General features: G+C 52.5%; 1 protein-coding gene across 1 annotated transcript in view; it reads left to right on the top strand.

The window, feature by feature from the left end:
• Positions 1 to 19,646: 19,646 nt before the first annotated feature.
• The window catches only part of RGS12 (regulator of G protein signaling 12), a 119,770-nt gene continuing 119,582 nt past the window's right edge, over positions 19,647 to 19,834 (top strand). The window contains 1 exon segment of the mRNA XM_070372783.1: positions 19,647 to 19,711. The gene's annotated coding sequence lies outside the window, so the exon portion shown is untranslated.

Below are 19,834 nucleotides of genomic sequence, written 5' to 3'. Positions count from 1 at the left end.
TGACAAGGCATCTGAGGAAGTTGGGTGCAAATTCTGGGAAACCTCCTTAAGAAAGGAACAGGCAGGTATGTGGGTTTTTTCTTGCGTTTTCCCCACTTTCTTGTGCTTCTGGCCCCACAACAGGGGACATGGAGAAGATGTCCGGCTCTCCAGCAGCCCTCTAGGACCATGAGGCCCCCCCTGAGGATGAGAGTCACAGCCCAACAGAGGAGGGATACTGTGGGCCTGGGGCCTGCCAGCCCTGGGACACTGCTGTGCAGGCCTGGCTTCTCTAACGAGAGAGATAAAGTTCCATCCCAGGCCAGTGTCGTTTCTAGCCTTGTTACTGGTCAACTGCTCAGTCGTGTCTGACTCTTTGTGACCCTGTGGGCTGTAGCCCACCAGGCTCCTCTGTCCATGGATTTCCCAGGCAAGAATACTGGAGTGGGTTGCCATTTCCTTCTCCAGGGGATCTTCCCGACCCAGGGATCGAACCTGAGTCTCCTGCATTGGCAGGCGGGTTCTATACCACTGAGCCACCAGGGAAGCCCCATTTCTAGCCTAGCTCAACTTTTAGCAAATTTAATATCAGAAAGGGAAAGGGGTCCTGGCCACGGCTGCTCCTAGAACAGTGCGCTGGCCGAGTGAGGGCAGCTGAGCAGGGTTGGAGGGGTCACCCCCTCTGCCCACCACGGGCCAGAAAGCCAGTGACCCGGGTCGCGTTGTGAGGAGTGTGGGGCCACACTGTCACCTGGCCCACCTCGGTGGGCAGACCACACTCGGGCAGAGTAGCGGCCCTGGGTGATGGCGGGGTCAGCGAGCAAGTCCCAGGAGCAAGATGAAGTCAGCTCCGCGCCTCCAGCCTGCCGCACAGATGGTGCTGAGTGGCCCGTCGCCCAGGCTGATGCCGGCCCCCTCATGGGTGCTGCAGGGCTGTCCCCAGACTGCAGTGATGCACTGGGTGGTCCTGCCCCGGGCCACAGGCCCTCCGTTTCCCACAGCTCCCTGGGCACCGGCCACGGGGACCCTCATGGGGACCCAGTGTAACCTGGCACAGTCCTGCCTTCAGAGCGGCCAGCGTGGGAGGGGCTGACAGATAGTAGGGCCAGCCAGTGGGCACGAGGGTGTGGGGGCCAGGGCAGGAGGGAGTAGCCCCGTCCAGGAGCCCAGGGGCTCGGAGGGTCCTCGGGCCAAGGCCTCCCCACCGCACGTGCAGATGGTCCCCGGCCGGGATGCGGGGCGGGCCCTGGGGAGCCCGGCTGGGCCTCTTGGCTGAGAGGGCCTCGCTCGCAGGGGGCCGGGCACACAGATCCCTGTCCCCCTCCTGCTCCAGCTGCTGCTTTATGTCACGTCCACAAAACACCCTCAAGGCGGGCCTCACTCCACGAGATTTCCACCAGCTTCTAGAATGTTCCCAGCTTACTTGTCCCTGTTCAGCTGCTCAGTGGTGTCCGACGCTTTGCCACCCCATGGACTGCAGCCCCCCGGGCTCCTCTGCCCTCCGCTGTCCCCCGGAGTTTGCTCATGCTCACATCCACCGAGTTGATGCCGCCGTCTCACCCTCTACTGCCGCTCCTCCTCCGACACTGGCCCACCTCCCCCACGGCTGATTCTTCACTCACCACGGCTCCAACCTCCTCCCAGCAAACCCTCAGCTCTGGCTGCCTGGGGTCTGGGGGCTGCTTGCCCCAACCACCTCCAGGTCGGGAGCTCACGGCCACCCATTCCTGTGGAAATTTTGAAATTTATATTCCAGCTTCGTGCCTGACCACCGCCCCCCCACCCCTGCCTCATTTCCCGAAACGCCTTGGTCTTTCCATGTTCAGAGAACTTTCACCAGACTTTCCAAGCTCTCTGGGAACAGTGTGGCTCCCCAGGGTGCCAGCTGGCATCTCCTGCAATTATCCTTAAATTATAGGGACAATTTTAATTTCACAATAATTAGAAATATCAACTGCAGCTCAGGCCTTTCGAAACTAATGGAATTTTAATGGGCAGCTGTGTAGGTTACAGCCAAGAATAGTAACGCTCCCAGCTGGAGGTGGGGGCTATGGGCCTCTGCACAGGGCAGGCAGGGGCGGCCGGTGGGCGGCTGGGCACAGTGGCCGCGCCCAGTCAGGGTGGAGCCTGCACCCTGGACTTTGGGCCCCACACGCACGGCATTCCTCCCTGAAAGTGCATCCTGGGCCAGGTCAGCCCAGCCCACAGCCCCCATGCTTGCCTCTGAGCTCCTTTCCACCCCAGGCAGAGCCCACCCACCCCTGACCCCGCAGCCCAGACCACAGAGAGGGCTTCCTCTGAGGCACCTGAGCGCCCCGTGCTCACCCGCGAATGTCTCTCCTCTCAGCACTGCGGTCCAGGGTCCCACAGTCTTCTCACGCCGGGGGTCAGTGTTCAGTCCTCTCCGGAGTGGAGAGCTGGTGTGGGTCTCCACCGTCCTGGAGAGTGTGAGTTAGTGGTGCCTGTGGAGGGGGCGCAGAGAATTTGTTTTGACTCGATGGACATGAGTTTGAGCAAACTCCAGGAGATGAAGGACAGGGAAGCCAGGCGTGCTGCGCTCCGTGGGTCACAAGGAGTTGGACATAACTGAGCGACTCAACAACAAAATCAAAATTATCTACCGTTGTTATTCTTGTGTGGCCACAGCTCTCGTGGCCTAAGAACTCTTCACCGAAGCCATGAATTTCTTTTCCCGGATCCTATTCTAGCAGCTGTGATGATGTTTGGATCGTTGACCTAACTCAAATCAATTATTATGCGTCATGTGATGAAGAGATCAAGGTTTATTTTTTTCTCATGATTATTGAGTTATTCCAGCACCATTTATCAAAAGTCTTTTTCTTCCCCCATTTAATTTTTCTGGTGTTTTGTCAAATATCAATTCGCTGAGCGCAGGTGGGGCTAGACTCCGTTCACTTCTGCCGGTCAAGCGTCTACATTATCTTGATCGCTGGCTGTGGTTTATAGAAAGTCTTGAGGTCCGACGGTGTGACTCTTCCAGCTGTTCTTCCTTTCTAAAGTTGTTTTGGTTGCTATAGATCTCTACTATTTCTATATAAATTTTAACTCAGCTTATCTATTTGTTCCCCAAAGAAGCCTGCTGAAATTTTTTATTGAGACAGCATAGATCTGTTAATCTACAGATCAACTTGAAGAGAAGAGACATGCTACCAATCAATACTGAATCTGGCCATTTTTGAACAGGGTATAGCTCTCCCTTTGGAGAAATTTTAGGGCTCCTCCCATGACTCAGACGATAAAGGATCCGCCTGCAACGCAGGAGACTCAGGTCCGATCCCTGGGTCAGAAGTTCCCCTGGAGAAGGAACGAAGGACGGGAACCCATTGCAGTCTCTGTGCCCCCCTTCTTCTCCTGCCCTCAGTCTTTCCCAGCATCAAGGTCTTTTCCAATGAGTCAGCTCTTCGTATCAGGTGGCCAAAGTATTGGAGCTTCAGCTTCAGCATCAGTCCTTCCAATGAATATTCAGGGTTGATTTCCTATGGATGGACTGGTTGGATCTCCTTGTAGTCTAAGTACGGACTTTTTGCCAGTGTGAAAAGGCAAAAGGCAGGGAACCCCTGCTGCTGCTGCTGCTATTGCTAAGTCACATCAGTCGTGTCCAACTCTGCGCGACCCCATAGATGGCAGCCCACCAGGCTCCCCCATCCCTGGGACTCTCCAGGTAAGAATACTGGAGTGGGTTGCCATTTCCTTCTCCAATGCGTGAAAGTGAAAAGTGAAAGTGAAGTCGCTCAGTTGTGTCCGACTCTTCGTGACCCCGTGGACTGCAGCCCACCAGGCTCCCGGGTCCATGGGACCCTCCGGGCAAGAGTACTGGAGTGGGGTGCCATTGCCTTCTCCGAGGGAACCCCTAGATACTCTATTAAATCGAGGAAATTCCCTTCAGTTTTAGTTTGTTTAGAGTTTCAAATCACAGATGGGTATTGAATTTTGACAAATCTTTCTCTGCATTTATTAAGTGCAAGATTTTTTCCCCTTTATTTTGATAATGTGGTGAATCACAAAGGCTGAGTTTCAGATATTAAACCAGCTACTCGCTTACTGTCTGCTGGCTGTCTGTGGGCTCTGTAATGATATTCATCGTATTAGTAGTTTATGTTCCCCTCTGTCTCTCACTAATCTTACTAAGGTTTGACAAATTGTATTAATCTTTTCGAAAAACCAACTTTTGGCTTTCCCTGTGGTCTGGCTCTTCTGTATTTCATTAATTTCTACTCTTACTTTTATTACTTCCTTCCTCCATTTAACTCATTTCCTTCATTTGTTTTTGGTTTAGTTTGTTCTTTGTTTTTCGCCGCTTTGCCTTAATGTAAGGCTTAGACTGGCTTCTCTGGTGGCTCAGCTGGTAAAGAAGCCACCTGCCAGTGCAGGAGACGCGAGAGACACAGGTTCGACTCCTGGGTGAGGAAGATCCCCTGGAGAAGGGAACGGCAATCCCCTCCAGTATCCTTGCCTGGAGATCCCATGGACAGAGGAGCCTGGCGGGCTGCAGTCCACAGGGTCACGATGGAGCACGTACAAGGCTTAGGTCATGACTTTCAAATCACTTTTTTCTATTATAAACACTGAAAATTGAAACCACAGTTTTCAGTATATTGAGATTTTAACAATTCAGGTAAAATATTTTTATAATTTCCCTTGTGATTTCTTCTTCAACCTTTGGATTATTTAGAAGTATGTTACCCGATTGTCAAAAACGGAGTGATTTTCTAGGCATCACTGTTGGTTTCTGCTGTCAGGGGATGTATGCTGTATTACTTCAATCCTTTAACATTAAAAGATTTATCTGATGGCCCAGCATATGTTCTCTCTTGGAGAATGTTCCATGTACACTTGAAGACAGTCTGTATTCTGCAGCTGATGGGGATAGTCTTCCATATGCAGTCATTGTTAGATTGATGGTGTTGTTCAGATCTTCTATATCCGCCCTGATTTTTTTATTTGTCATCAATTTATAATAGAAAAATGTTGAAATTTTAATTATAAATCTATTATTTTTTATTATCGTCTCCTCTTAGTTCTCACAATTTTGCTTCAAATGTTTGAGTATACAGCGACTCCACCTTTCTTATGACTATTTTCCCATGGTATTTCTTTTTCTATCTCTTCACTTTTAATCTAAATGTGTTTTTCTACTTAAAGTGTGTCTCTGCTAAACTAGAATATAGCAGGCTTTTTTTTTCTTTCTAAATCCAGTGTGACATGTTCTGCCTTTTAATTGGAATGTTCAGCCAATTTATATTTAATGTAATTAGGGATATTGTAGATTGAATCTACCTATAATCTTACTAATTGTTTTCTATTTGTCCTATTTGTTCTTTGCTTTTTTGTTTCTTCCTTTTCTAACTTCTTCCGGATTAACTGATTTAAAATTTAAAACAAAGTTTTGTTCCCTCCATTGAGTTTTTGTTTGTTTTTTAAGATTTTATTTTTGACGTCGACCATTGTTAAATTCTTTATTGAATTTGTTACAATATTGCTTCTGTTTAGTGTTTTGCTTTTTTTGGCCACAAGGCGTGTGGGATCTTTGCTCCCCAACCAGGAATCAAACCCACACCACTGGCATTAAAAGCCAAGGCCTTAATCACGGGACTGCCAGGAAGTCCATCCCATTGTTTGTTTTTTTAAAAAATATTTATTTCTTTGGCTGCACAGAGTCTTAGTGGCAGAACGCGGGACCCCCGACCTTCACTGCAACATTCGAACTCTTGCTTGCCGCCCGTTGGGTCTAGTTCCCTGAGCTGGGATGGAAGCCCGGCCCCCGAGTGGGGAGCTTAGCTCCTTAGCCACTGGGCCACCAGGGAAGTCCCTTCCATTGCGTTTTAGCTCCAGTATACTGAATTATGTTTTTAGAGTTAGCTCTAGGGATTCCAACATGTATCCTTAATTTACCTCAGTCTACTTTGAAATCATATTATACTACTTCATGTATAATGTAAAGACCTTCCAACATAAAATTCCATTTCCTTTCCCATTCCTTCTGCGATTGTTTTGCATAACTTACACGTACATTTGCTATAAACCTCATAAAGCATGGTCACTATATTTGCTTGAAATGTCCAACTGTCCTTTGAAGAAATGAAAAAAGGGGGGAAATAGGTCTTTCCTATTTGTACACGTATCTACCATTGCTCTGCTCTTCATTCCTTCGCGTGAATCCACGTCTCCATCTGGCACCATTTCCCTTCGGCCAGAGACCGTCTTTGAGCATTTCTTACAGCGCGTGTTTAGGGTCGCTTCTGTCTGCCTGGCAGTGCCTTTCACTGAGCCTTTGCTGCTCAAGGCTGTTTTCACTGTTTAGACATATCAGTTGGCAGTTTTCGTGCCTAGTCGTTTTAAAATGCTGCTTTCTTTTTGTCTCAGGGTTTCTGCAGTTCCTGATACAAACGCACTCATTTTTGTTGTGGTGGTGACGTATGTAATCTTTTTTTTCCCTCTAGATGTTTCTAACTTTTCAGTTTTGTTGTTGTTGTTTTCTACAGCTTGTGTCGAGGTGTGTTGAATTTGGGGGTCTATGGATTGATTTTCTAAAAATCAAATTTGAGAAAAATTTGGCTGCTATTTCTTCTAAGATATTTCCCCCACTTTATCTTGCTGGGACTCCAATTACAGAGCGCCCCCCCACCACTTGGTATTACCCCATCGGCTACCGTTCTCTTTTCCCTTTTACCCAACCTCTTTTCCCTCTTTGTGATTTAGTTTGGATCATTCATACTGATCTGTTTTCAGATTTACTGAAATTTCCTTTTTCAGTGTCCAGAAGCCTAGCCGATAGTTTTTTATTTCAGATACTGTGATATTGTAGTTTTCAGTGATTGAACTTCTTTCGAGGTTTTTAGTTTCCATTTGTCTTTCAAAATACCCCATCTCTATTATTTCTCTTTGTCTGTAATTCTTCTGCATACTCATAATATCTTTTTAATTATGTGTCTGTTAATTTCAATCCCTGGATCATTTGGGGTCTATATCTTTTGATTGTGTTTTCTTTTGATTTTTGGCCAAATTTTTCTGCTGCTTCACACTTTTTGTAATTTTCAATTCCACTCCAGACATTGTGTGTAAGTGAACGGTGGTGACCGGTATGTGATGTTTTGTTTTGATTTCATCCTGCTTGTTTCCCACAGAAGGCGAGCCGTTCCACAGTTTGGGTTTGGAGCTATTGTTTGGATTCCTCCAAGAGTCAAGCTGTCGCTGGAGCTGGGACAAGGCTTTAATTACATTGTTTGCTCACATTCAGCCCAGCCCTCCACCTCCTATTACCCTGCAGCGTTTTTTTTTTTAATTTTTAAAAATTTTATTTTTATTATTTATTTCTTTGGTTGAGCTGGGTCTTAGCTGCAGAATGTAGGACCTACTTCCCTGACCAGGGACTGAACCTGGACCGTCAGCACTGAAACACAGAGTCCTAACCACTGGACTACCAGGGAATTCTCTAATGGTTTTTTAAAGTAAATTTACTGAGTGGTGCAACCATCACCATTAAATCAGTTTTGGTTTTGTTTTTTAATTGAAGTCAATTTATAATCTTCTGGGTCTACAGCAAAGTGATCCATAGTTGTATATCTGTGAATATATATAATTGTGAATGTCTGTTCTTGATTAAGAGTTGTCTTTCTCAAGAATTCAGTTCATAAAAGTTATCCTGTACCTTCTGGTCTACTTGTACCTACCGGATGATGAACATAGCCATGAAATTAAAAGACGCTCTTTGGAAGGAAACCATGATAAACGCAGACAGTGCATGACAAACTAGGGGTGTCACTTTGCCCACAAAGGTCCACATAGTCACAGCCATGGTTTTTCCAGTGGTCATGCACAGATGTAAAAGCTGGACCTAAAGAAGGCTGAGCACTGAAGAACTGATATTTTTGAACGGTGGTGCTGGAGAAGACCCTTAGACTGCAAGGAGATCAAACAGTCAATGTTAAAGGAGACCAACCCTGAATACTCATTGGAAGGACTGATGCTGAAGCTCTAATACTTTGGCCACCTGGTGTGAAGAGCCGACTCATTGTAAAATACCTTAATGCTGGGAAAGACTGAGGACAAGAGGAGAAGGGGACGACAGAGGATGAGATGGTTGGATGGCATCACCAACTCTACAGATGTGAGTTTGAGCAAACTCAGGGAGATAGTGAAGGACAGGGAAGTCTGGCGTGCTGCAGTCCATGGGGTCCCAAAGAGTCAGACCTGACTTACTGACTGACCAACGACAATAAACTGGCCCACTATCAACAACTGGCCCCCTATCCTCATGCACGTGCGCTAAGTCTCTCTGTCTTGTCTGACTCTGCAGCTTCAGGGACTGTAGCCCACCAGGCTCCTCTGTCCATGGGATTCTCCAGGTAAGAACACTGGAGTGGGTTGCCGTGTCCGCCTCCAGGGGATCTCCCCGACCCAGGAATCGAATCCTGCAGGTCTTGTCCTGCAGGAAGATTCTTTACCGCTGAGCCATAAGGGTATAATTTTTACCCTGGGTTTTTCTGTTCTTACTGTGGGAATGGAAGCCTTTGCCTCCTTCTACACCCCAGGGGGAGGAAGTCCCATTTTCTTTCATCTTTATGCTCCACGTGGAGAAGGAAATGGAAACCCACTCCAGTACTCTTGCCTGGAGAATCCCATGGACAGAGGAGCCTGGTGGGCTACAGTCCTTGGGGTTGCAAAGAGTCGGACATGACTGAGCGTGCACGCAAAGTAACAAGTTTGTCAAACCCTTCCTCAAAGACAGAGTGGGCACCTGGATTCTCGAACAACGAAGCCCACGTGTTGACGGTGCCGATGGCCGTGGTCTTGCTTCCTCCCCGTCTCCATCCCGGCTTCTTCGGGAGGGTCTCAGAAGTCAGCAGAGCATCACCGCCGTTTCCCTGGGAGCCGAGGCGCGTCCGCCGCGTGGGGCGTGCACGTCCTTCCCCACATACGTGCAGGGGGGAGTGGACCGGGCCACCTCGTGGGGCCCTCACTGCACACCCGCAGCAGGGAGCGCCCTGGACACAAAGCCGGGAGGCGTTTATTTAAGAAGATCCCAATAAATTTTTAACAGTCAAATAAAGTAATTTTGCCCTCATTTAAATAATTTTAAAGATTGCCAGGGGAAGACCGTGAATCACGATGTACAAAAGAAAAAGAAGACAGAACCGAGGCCTGAAACCCAGAAGGCTCTTAGCGCCAGCTCCGGCCGGAGTCCGAATTCACTGCTCAGAGGCGTGGCTTCCTAGAGGCCGACAGGGACGCCATGCTTCAGAATAAGGCAGAAACCAGACTTGATGGATTTTGCGCCTGCCCCTAGATGGAACATCTCCATGAAACGTGTATTGCATTCGACCTTAAAATCACCCTCAGCAACACAAAAAGAACATCAATTAAGCACTGTTAAAGCAATTAGATTTAATTTACACAAGATTCAGCTGCATTATAAGAGCGACTTGAAATAGCAGGATATCCTCAGGTAGAGACTGGCCATGGTCTTCAGGGGAAAACGAAGCTGACTTCAGATTTGCTCTGTTCAGTCACCTGGGGCATTGACGCTATTGATAACATGAGGAAATGCTTACGGAAAAACTAATTAAAGAAGATTGACTATTTCATGTTTTAAAAATTAAGAAAAATTTTTGATTACAGAGAAAATAGCCAAGTGTCCTTGGGTGGATGGATTGATGGATGGACACAATGTGGTCCATCGTACAACAGGATATTATTCAGCCTTAAAGAGGAAGGAAGTTCTGACACTGGCTAAACATGGATGAACCTTGAGCCATTCGGTCAGTTCAGTCGCTCAGTCGTGTCCAGCTGTTTGTGACCCCATGGACTGCAGCACGCCAGGCCTCCCTGTCCATCACCAACTGCTGGAGCTTGCTCAAACCCATGTCCATCAAGTTTGGTGATGGCATCGAACCATCTCATCCTTTGTCACCCCCTTCTCCCGCCTTCAGTCTTTCCCAGCATCAAGGTCTTTTCTAATGAGTCAGTTCTTAGCATCAACTGGCCAAAGTATTGGGAGATTCTGCTTCAGCATCAGTCCTTCCAATGAATATTCAGGACTGATTTCCTTTAGAATGGACTGGTTGGATCTCCTTGAAATCCAAGGGACTCTCAAGTCTTCTCCAACACCACAGTTCAAAAGCATCAATTCAAAAAAAAAAAAAAGCATCAATTCTTCAGCGCTCCGCTTTCTTTATGGTCCAACTTTCACATCCATACATGACCACTGGAAAAACCATAGCCTTGACTAGACAGACCTTTGTTGGTAAAGTAATGTCTCTGCTTTATGATGTGCTGTCTAGGCTGGTCATGAACTGAGAGGAGTCGAGCTCATAGCGACAAAAAGTATAAGGGTGGGTGCCAGGGGAGGAGGGATGGGGAGTTAGTGTCTAAAGGGGACAGAGTTTTCGTTCAGGAAGTTCTGTGGGCCGATAGTGGTGACAGCTGCAAAACAGCTTAATACCACCTGAGAAATGGTTCCGAGGCAAATTTTGTCTATTTTTTTTGGCCATGCCCTCTGGTTTGAAGTGCCCTGGTAGCTCAGATGGTAAAGAATTCGCTTTCAATTCGGGAGTCCTGGGCTTGATCCCGGGGTTGGGAAGATCCCCTGGTGGACAGCCTGGCAACCCACTCCAGTATTCTTGCCTGGAGAGTCCCTGTGGGCAGAGGAGCCTGGCGGGCTACAGCCCATGGGGTCATAAAGAGTCGGACATAACTGAGTGGCTAAGTATGAATACAAATTCCTTGGCCAGGGATTGGGCCTAGGCCCCTGGCGATGGAAGCATGGAGCCCTAATCTCTGGACCACCAGGGGATTCCCTGTGCTTGTCTATTTCACCAAAAAAAAGGGAAAAATCCACAGATTTTGCTGTTTCAATTTTGTTGCTTTGTGGGAATTTTGTCAAGGCGGAAAGACAGAAGGCATTTTCTTCACTTATTAGTATTCAGGCAAATGGGGTGTGGAGTGCCCATCCGCACTGTGGCCTGGGGACCGGAGTATCCAGGATCAGTGGAGGGGCTGAAGGCTGGCAGGGACTGACCAGAGGGGCTCCAGAGGGCCGTGGAGGAACCTGGCGGCAGGCGGACAAGGCCCGCGACCCCCCAGCCTCCGATGAGAGTCCCCCCTTGTTCCTGCACAGACGGGAGCACAGCCCCCTGAGATGGGCCTGCAGGCCTGGATGGGAACCTGGGAGGGCGGGGCGGTCGTCTGATGGGCGGGGGTCAGGTGGGTTCTAAGGTGAAGAAAGCATGGCAGCCTCCCAGGAGGCCATGTCTCTCGTGGGGGGACCCAGCCTGGCTTGGCCCCAGGTGGCCCCTGCTCCCCAGAGAGGGACAGCCGGGAAATCCACTCTGTCACGCTGGACCTGAAAGGGGTCAGACTGAGAGCTCAGTTCAGCTCAGCCGCTCAGTCGTGTCCGACTCTTTGTGGCCCCATGGACTGCAGCACGCCAGGCCTCCCTGTCCATCACCAACTCCTGGAGCTTGCTCAAACTCATGTCCATCGAGTTGGTGATGCCAGCCAATCCTCTCATCCTGAGACTGAGAAGCATGTGAAAACTGCAGGGTGTAGACGCGGCTTTGTGGAGTTGCCTACTCCTTCTCCTGACCCAGCGCGCTGGTGGTGGAGACCCCCTACAGCCCCGGGCTGGGGCACTGCTGGGGTGACCCAGGACATCCCGTCCCAGGACCAACTGGGAAATGTGATTCCTTGAGGCATGAGAGGCAATACCTGTGTCCAGCCTGGGTGTCCCTCGGTTAGCCCTGACATCCATCAGAGGCGGGGTGGGGTGAGGGCTTCGGGGGTTCAGGGACAGAGGACTCCTGATGGGAAAGCCTGGAGGGGCCCAGGTGAACTGGGCCAGCTCTCAGAAGGCCAAGGTCAGACCTTCCCCTGTGGTCTGCAACGTTTGCGCCTATGCAGTCAGTGGGTGGGAAAGCATTTCCAGACTAGAACCAGAAAGGCATCTTTTACTGTCCCCCTCTTTGTCATGGCGGCCCACGGCGGGGGCGGCGGGCTAACTTCCTACAGCCCTGCAACTACCGGCTGGCGTCAGGGCTCTGTGCTCACTCTTACATAAAAGGCAGCTTCCCATCAGTGAACTGGCAAATACAGTCTCAACTCAGAATCAGTCCAAATCAACCATGTCGGGTCTGGGACACCACCTCCCGGAGCCTGCGTGGCACAGCTGTGAGTGGGCAGGAGTGGGGCTGGGGAAGGCGAGGCCAGGCTGGGGAGCACCCACTTGCTAGCACCCAGGGGCGCCCGCCCAGGGCTCGTCCTGCTCAAGGGATTTCTGCACACACCCGGGGCCCCAGAAGAGGCCAGGCTGGGCCAGGAGCATGGACTCGTGGGTGCTGGGGAGTGGCCATGGCGGGACTCTCGCCCTCCCAAGTCCTGGTCTGAAAGGCGAGCCTGAGTCCACCAAGGAGCCAAGGGGCTGTCACAGGATCGCTGAGGGGCGTTCAGAAATGACCTCTTGTCATCTCCCTGTTTTGAGGGGATGTTTCTGATTTATTTCTTGTTTAATTTCTGTGGAGGAAAACACGATCTCCTGACATACACTGTCCCCCAATAGGTACCTTTTCAGCAGGAGGGGTTCGTTCCGGCGTGTTTAGGGGGTTCGTGGAGATGAGACATCTCAGCAGACATCTCTGCCCCGGCCAGAATGTTCACACCAGGCAGGGGCCTCCCCTCCGGGCTCAGTGACCTTAACCGAGGCCAGGCTGCCTGTGGGGCCGCCCCCTCCCCAGACCACCAGCAGCCCCGTGGGATCCTCTCAGGGCCCCGGGGCCCCCGTGTGCTCTGGTTGATTGGTGTATGTTCTTTTTCTGTAACAATATGGTCTATTTCATTAATGCCACCCTGTTTGGTAACAATGTCCCTAATTAATACAAGTTCTATTTAGTGACAACATGGTCTATTTAATGAATTTCCTGTGTTCTGGTTAAAAACCACACGGAGCTTCACTTGATTGATTCCCTCTGTTCCCGGATCCTAGAGGGTTTCAAACGCAGGGGCGCAGTCCACACATTCAGGGCTGGTCATCTGCTCTGCTCCCGCTGTCCCCCCACTGCAGAAGGTCCTCGGGGAGGGCTGGCCGGCGCCCCGCAGGCCATGGCCTCAGGACGGGCCGCTTGGGATCGAGGACTTCACGTGGGGGCAAGGTGTGAGCGGGGCCCAGGCTGGGGGCCCAGTCCCGTCTGACCCCTGGGTGCATGGCAGCCTGGCCTCTTGGCACTTGGCCCAGGGCCCTGCCTCCTCCGCTGCCTCCAGGCCCTCTGACCCACCGTGGCTCCTTCCCCAGGGCTCTGTCTGTCTCCGAGGCCAGGTCACTGTCTCGAGTCCCCAGCATCGCCACCACTGCCCCTCTCTGTTGTCCCCTCCTTCACCCAGCCAAGGGTGCTTCTGGAAGCCTCTCTGCCCACGGTCCTGGACGTGGTTCCCAAAGTCCTACTGAAGAGCCTGCAGGCTTCTCTGCTGGCCGGCTTCCCCCGCCCCCATTTGCTGGCCACCCCCCTGCATGGCACCTGGGCTGGGCCGGTCCACCCGGAGCTGCTGGAGCCTCCTGTGCTTCTGTCCGTGCCTGGGATGGGCGGGCGCTCAGAAGCCCACCCTCCCGATGGTCCCTTCTGTCCAGGAGCTCGTGTTGGAGGGGTGTAGTCTGGGGGGTGGGGAACAGACCTGAACTCGACCCCTTGACAGAATGTTGGGACAGTGACAGGTAGGCCTACAGGTCTGGTGGGTACCAGGGTGGGGTGCGTGTGACGCCTGAGCTGAGCCCTGACAGGTGATGGGTTGGGGGCAACTTCCCAGCAGGCCTGCCATGGACAGGCAGTGGTGAGGCGCGCCGGCTCGGGAGTGAGAGGGAACTCGGTCTGCGGTTGCTGGTCGCGTGACTGGCACTCTGCTCTGGCCTCGTGTCCAGCTGCATCTGGATGCCCGGCTGTAAGGCCCAAAGTGGGGTCCTTTCGACTCCTTGGAAGGCAGAAACGGCCTTCGTGGAGGGGACACTTGAACACCGGCCTTGGACTCAGTGAATTTCTTCCTGCAGATGGTAGTGTCCCCAGGGGCATTTGAGCAGGGATGAACAGCAGACGCAGGCTCGGGAGAGGGGCCTGGCAGTGTGTCCCCCACCCCTCGGGACTTCCAGGGATGGCCCAGGTGCGGGAAGGACCGTGAGGGGCTTGTCAGACGCCAGCGCCCCCGCTTAGTGGTGAGTGTGCAGGGCCTGTGGGAGGAATAGGCCCACAGGTCCATCTGCGGAAGGGCTCTGGGCCCTGGACTGCGATCCGGCAACCCGGGAGGGCCGGGCTCTCCCCTGGGTCTGCTGCTGCAGCCTTCCACTCACCAGCCCTCTTTTCCTTAGGTTGTGGAAAATTACCAGCACCCGGTGACCTGCCCATCTTTCTCGCCTGGAGAACATTATTGCCACAGAGCCCCCCGGAGTTCAGGCCTCCCCAGCCTGCCCACTCCTGTGGCTCCAACACCTTTCCTGCGGAGGAAGCACATTCCCTTTCTTCTGGACTCCCTCCTGAGCGTGCAGGGAGGGACCAGCCACGGCAGCCCCTCCACCGTCCACTGTTGGCCCCTGAAGGCAGCCACCGCCAGGCTCTGGGCGCGCTGGACTCTTTAGGCTAAGTGGGCACACGCTTTATTGCCCCCAACGGGCCTCCTCCTGGAGAGAAAGGGGGCTGCTAACAGAGGGCAGGTGCCCACGTGGCACAGTCACTTAACTCTGCCGACCTCCAGAATAAAACAGCACATCAGTTATTTTAAGTTATTTTACCAGTAGAATGAGTTCATTCAAGAAGAGCAGAAGAACTGCACTTGAGACATGTAAGCTGTGGCCAAACCACGAGCAAGTCTGGCAAACGTGGGGCTGGGGTGGGGGTGGCGGAGAGGAACCTGATCCAGTGAAAAGGGGAAGGAGGGAATGGCTGCTTTCCAAGTTCATTACAGAAAAGCAGGGCTTCAGGGCTGACTGCGTTTCATTGGCCGAGCAGTGGAGGCTTCTCATTGGCCGAGCAGTGGAGGCTTCTCATTGGCTAGGCTGTTGCTGGGTGAAGAGAAGAGCTTCCTCCTGCAGGGTAGGGGGAGGGGTGCGAAGTTAAGCAGCCCAGATGCAAAGATGCAAAGTACTTTCTTCCTGTAGGTGAGAGGTCCCCTTCAGGGCTTCCCAACTCCATTTTATTTATTCACTTATTGTTTTTGTTTGGTTTGGTTTGGGTTTTGTGTGTGTGTGTGTTTTGCCACAACACACACACGCAGGATCTTAGTTCCCTGACCTGGGATCAACCTTGCCTACGGCAGTGAAAGCCTGGAGTGCCTCCCTGAGACAGAGCAGGCCCGCATGGTGCTTGCTGCCCATCCCCGCCCCGTGTCCTCTGCCTGCCTTTTGTCTGTGGAAAACTTCAGTCAAAGAATAATCAGAGAAGTGAGAAATGCTGAAACAAAGGAAGACAGTCGGAGGACAGTAAGTAATATTCAGATCAGATCAGATCAGATCAGTCACTCAGTCATGTCCGGCTCTTTGCGACCCCATGAATCGCAGCTCGCCAGGCCTCCCTGTCCATCACCAACTCCCGGAGTTCACTCAGACTCACGTCCATCGAGTAGGTGATGCCATCCAGCCATCTCATCCTCTGTCGTCCCCTTCTCCTCCTGCCCCCAATCCCTCCCAGCATCAGAGTCTTTTCCAATGAGTCAACTCTTCGCATGAGGTGGCCAAAGTACTGGAGTTTCAGCTTTAGCATCATTCCTTCCAAAGAAATCCTAGGGCTGATCTCCTTCAGAATGGACTGGTTGGATCTCCTTGCAGTCCAAGGGACTCTCAAGAGTCTTCTCCAACACCACAGTTCAAAAGCATCAATTCTTCAGCGCTCAGCCTTCTTCACAGTCCAACTCTCACATCCATACATGACCACTGGAAAAACCATAGCCTTGACTAGACGGACCTTTGTTGGCAAAGTAATATCTCTGCTTTTTACTATGCTATCTAAGTTGGTCATAACTTTCCTTCCAAGGAGTAAACGTCTTTTAATTTCTTGGCTGCAATCACCATCTGCAGTGATTTTGGAGCCCCCAAAATAAAGTCTGACACTGTTTTCACTGTTTCCCCATCTATTTGCCATGAAGTGATGGGGCCAGATGCCATGATCTTCGTTTTCTGAATGTTGAGTTTTAAGCCAACTTTTTCACTCTCCTCTTTCACTCTCATCAAGAGGCTTTTTAGTTCCTCTTCACTTTCTGAAGATTAACTGTACCTAAAACAACCAAGATTCTGCCAGTCAGACCACTGATGACCAATTGAAGATGACTGTTAGAGATGACTGTGCTGTTTCTGCATATAACGCCCCCCCCCAACTCTGTCTCTAAATGCACTCACCCCCTGCTTGTCAGAGGGGCTGGGGAGTCGGCCTTTGGACAGTTGTCCACCACCCTCCTCCCCAGTTGCTGGCATCTGAAATAAAGCAAACTTTCATTTCCACCAACCTGGCCTGTTTACTGGCTTTTGAGCGGCGAGCAGCCGCACCCCCTGCATACCTTTCAGTAATATAACCACTGGACCACTAGGGAGCTCCCCCCAGCTCTGTTTTAAGTGAGATTTCCCTTTGTTAATTTTCACACATCCCAGCACTGCCTTGGCCGGCATCTTGGCCCAGTGACTGTGAACAAAGGCATTAGTGGTCACCATGGACTCGAGTCCTGCCCTCACGTCACTCACACCAGCAGCAGGGTCCTTTACACAGGGTGGGAATCCAGTTCTAAAACCCCTTCGTGGAGGTCTGCCTTCTGGAAGGGTTATGCTTGCCTGCCAGCCTGGGCCAGGGCTCCCTAGAGCACAGAGCCTGTGGGAGGGCGGTGAAAGCAGGGCTGGGAGGGGCACACGAGGCTGTCCCCAGGGCCGGCACAGGGCCTGGCCTTCTGCCCAGTGATGCAGGTCGTCTCTGGGCTGCCTGTGAACAGCTTCACTTGGAGCAATCTGACCCTGGGTGAAGGCATGAGAAGCGAAACCCGGACCCTTCTTTCTCAGGCCTCTCATTGCCCAGTCATCGGCCCTTGGAAGGCTGGAGGGGAGCCAGGACCCCCACGCCAGTGCGAGTGTATCCTCTGGGTCTGCATGTGGGGTCTGTGCTGCAGAACTGTCTGGCTCACCTGCCCCAGACCTTTTGCAAGGCTGGCATGGCCAATGCAGGCTGTCAAAGCTGCAGCTGTGCCACTCTGGACTGTCACCTCCCACCCCCATTCAGGTGTTAAAACCCTGACCCCCAAGGCGATGGTGTTGGGGGTGGTCCTTAGTGAGGTGATCAGGCCATGAGATAGGAGTCCCCACGAGCAGGATTAGTGCCCTTATAGAAAGGGACAGGGCTTCCCTGGGGGCTCAGCTGGTAAAGAATCCGCCTGCAATGGGGGAGACCTGGGTTCGATCTCTGGGTTGGAAAGATCTCCTGGAGGAGGGCATGGCAACCCACTCCAGCATTCTTGCCTGGAGAATCCCCATGGACAGAGGAGCCTGGAGGGTTACAATCCATGGGGTTGCAAAGAGTCTGACACCACGGAGCGACTAAGAACAGCACAGGAAGAGATATGAGCTTTTGTCCTCTCTCTCTGATCTCCACCTTCTGAGAAGACAGCTGTCTGTAAACCAGGAAGAGGGCCCTCAACGGATGCAGGATCCGTCTGCACCTTGATCTTGGAACTTCAGGCTCCAAAAATGTGAGAAATAAACACTTGCTGTCTCAGCCCCCTAGTCTGTGGTGTCTGTCATAACAGCCCCAGCTGACAAGTGGCACCTGGTTCTCCCTGCTGGCTCAGTGCACAGGTGGGCCAAGTGAATCTAGGCATTTCTGGAAGATCATACATCCACCCCGCTAACTGCTACCCCAGTGATACTACAGACTGGTGGCTTAGAAACAGCAGAGGTTTCTCCCTCTGTTCTACCTTTTGGAGGGTGGAATTCTATGATCAAGTCATGCGCAAATTCATTGTCAGGTGAGGACTTGCTTCCTGGTTGACAGACAGGTGTCTTTGGTCTGTATTCTCTTGTGGCCCATGGGATGAGGGAGCTCTCTAGGGTCTCTCTTGTATAGGCACTAATCTTGTTCACTGGACTCCACATTCATGACCTCATCACCGCCAAACACCGTCACATCCGGGAACAGGCTTCAACATGTGAATTTTGGGGGGACACGGTCTGTAGCTGTGCTGTTGTAGAGACCATTGGCCTCAGTGCCTGAGAGCTCACACTTCCTGCCCTCTGCTGGGCAGAGCTCGTCCCTCCCACTGGTCAACACACTCCTGCGGACACAGGTCCACATCCCAGGATTCTGTCTGGGGAATTTCATTTGCAAATATAAGGGGAAGACATGTCCTGACCACTTGCCAGGTAGTGACAAGTTTATCCTTTGCCACCACTTTGGGAACACTGAAGGGAAGATGAAGCATCAATTAAGATTTTCTGGTTTTTCTACCGTGAGTGGAAGGGCTTGAAGTGCGATGGCTGGCGTATTAATATTTGTCACGATGATTTATCCTACAAGCGAGGAGGCTCTGGCCAGGTTTGGGAGCTGGCCAAATAACTGAGAGTCAAGGTCTGACCAGCCAGGAGTCCTGGGCTTAAATCTTTCCTACTCTTGGCTTGTACAATAAATGCCCAGCCGACTGTTTCCTGAAAATGGTCTGGCAGGTGCCTATCAGGTCACTGACTAACAGGAAATGGAATTTCCAAAGAAGTGATCGCTGAGGAGGAAGACAACGGGATGTGGGAGGGACGGTAACCCTGGATGGTGCTCCTGGGAACAAGGCCGGGTTCCAGGAAGAGAAGAGGGGAGCAGGTGCCCCCGGGAGCTCCAGGACAGCCGGGTGGAGCTGGGCACCTGCTTGGCCTGCCTGACCACTCCCTCTTGTTGGGGGACTAGGGGGTGACTGAGTGCTGTTGGGAACCCCACACTCCGTTTCGCTTCCCTTCCTTAAAAATAAAATGATGTCCCGGCAGAATAGGGTCTGGTGAGCCTTAAGGTTGTGGAAGGCTGTCGAGAGGAGGGGCGGGGACCCCGAGATGTGGGGCGCAGAAGTGTCAACGCGCCTTCGGAAAGCGGGTGGAGAGCGTAGGAGGGCACCCGGGGCGGGAGGGGATACGGGCGGCGCAGGGTGGGGGGCGCAGGGCTTCCACAGCCAGAGGCGGACCCGCCACCTCGCGCGGGTAGCGGAAGTCCCGCCCCAGTTCTGGGGGGTCCCCGCCCCTCCAGATCTGCCCCTTCGGGCTCCGTCCCTCGGTTTTTTCCACCTTCCTCCCTGGAAGGGCCGCCCCTCATGCTGTCCACTGGACGCCCCATCCCCGCCCTGTAGACCACGCACACCGGCCGCGTCCTGAGAGCCGCCCACAGCCTTGGAGGCCAAGCCAGCCCCACTCTCTTCCTGGAGGTCCGGCTCCTTCACGACCCCGCCCCAGGGCCCGCCCGCCTTTCACGCCCTACTCGACCCGATCCCTTCATTGGTCCAGACACAGACGGCCCCGCCCACCAAGGATGGACCACCCCTCCAAAGGCCCCGCCCTACAACCCCGCCCTCTCTTAGACCCCGCCCACGCAGGTTACCGCCCCTCTAGGCGACCCCGCCCCTCGCGTCGCCCCGCCCCTCTCATCGGCCCCGCCCCCTCCCGGCCCCGGGCTACGGCGGCTGTGACCGTTGCGCGCGCTGGCTGAGTGGATCGCGGCCGGAGAGCGAGCGGCCGGTAGGTTGCGGGCCGGGCGCCGGCGCCCCGCCTCCGCTTTCTTTCTTCTGAGGGCGCGCGCTCGCGGCCTCCGCGGCCCGCTCTGCCTGGCCGAGCGGAGAGTGCCGGGGGCGGCCGGCGCCT

The sequence above is a fragment of the Bos mutus genome, chromosome 6, assembly GCF_027580195.1.
Source record: "Bos mutus isolate GX-2022 chromosome 6, NWIPB_WYAK_1.1, whole genome shotgun sequence".
Taxonomy (NCBI): Eukaryota; Metazoa; Chordata; class Mammalia; order Artiodactyla; family Bovidae; genus Bos; species Bos mutus.
Note: the sequence above shows the minus strand (reverse complement) of the source record. Positions and strands in the feature narration are given on the sequence as shown.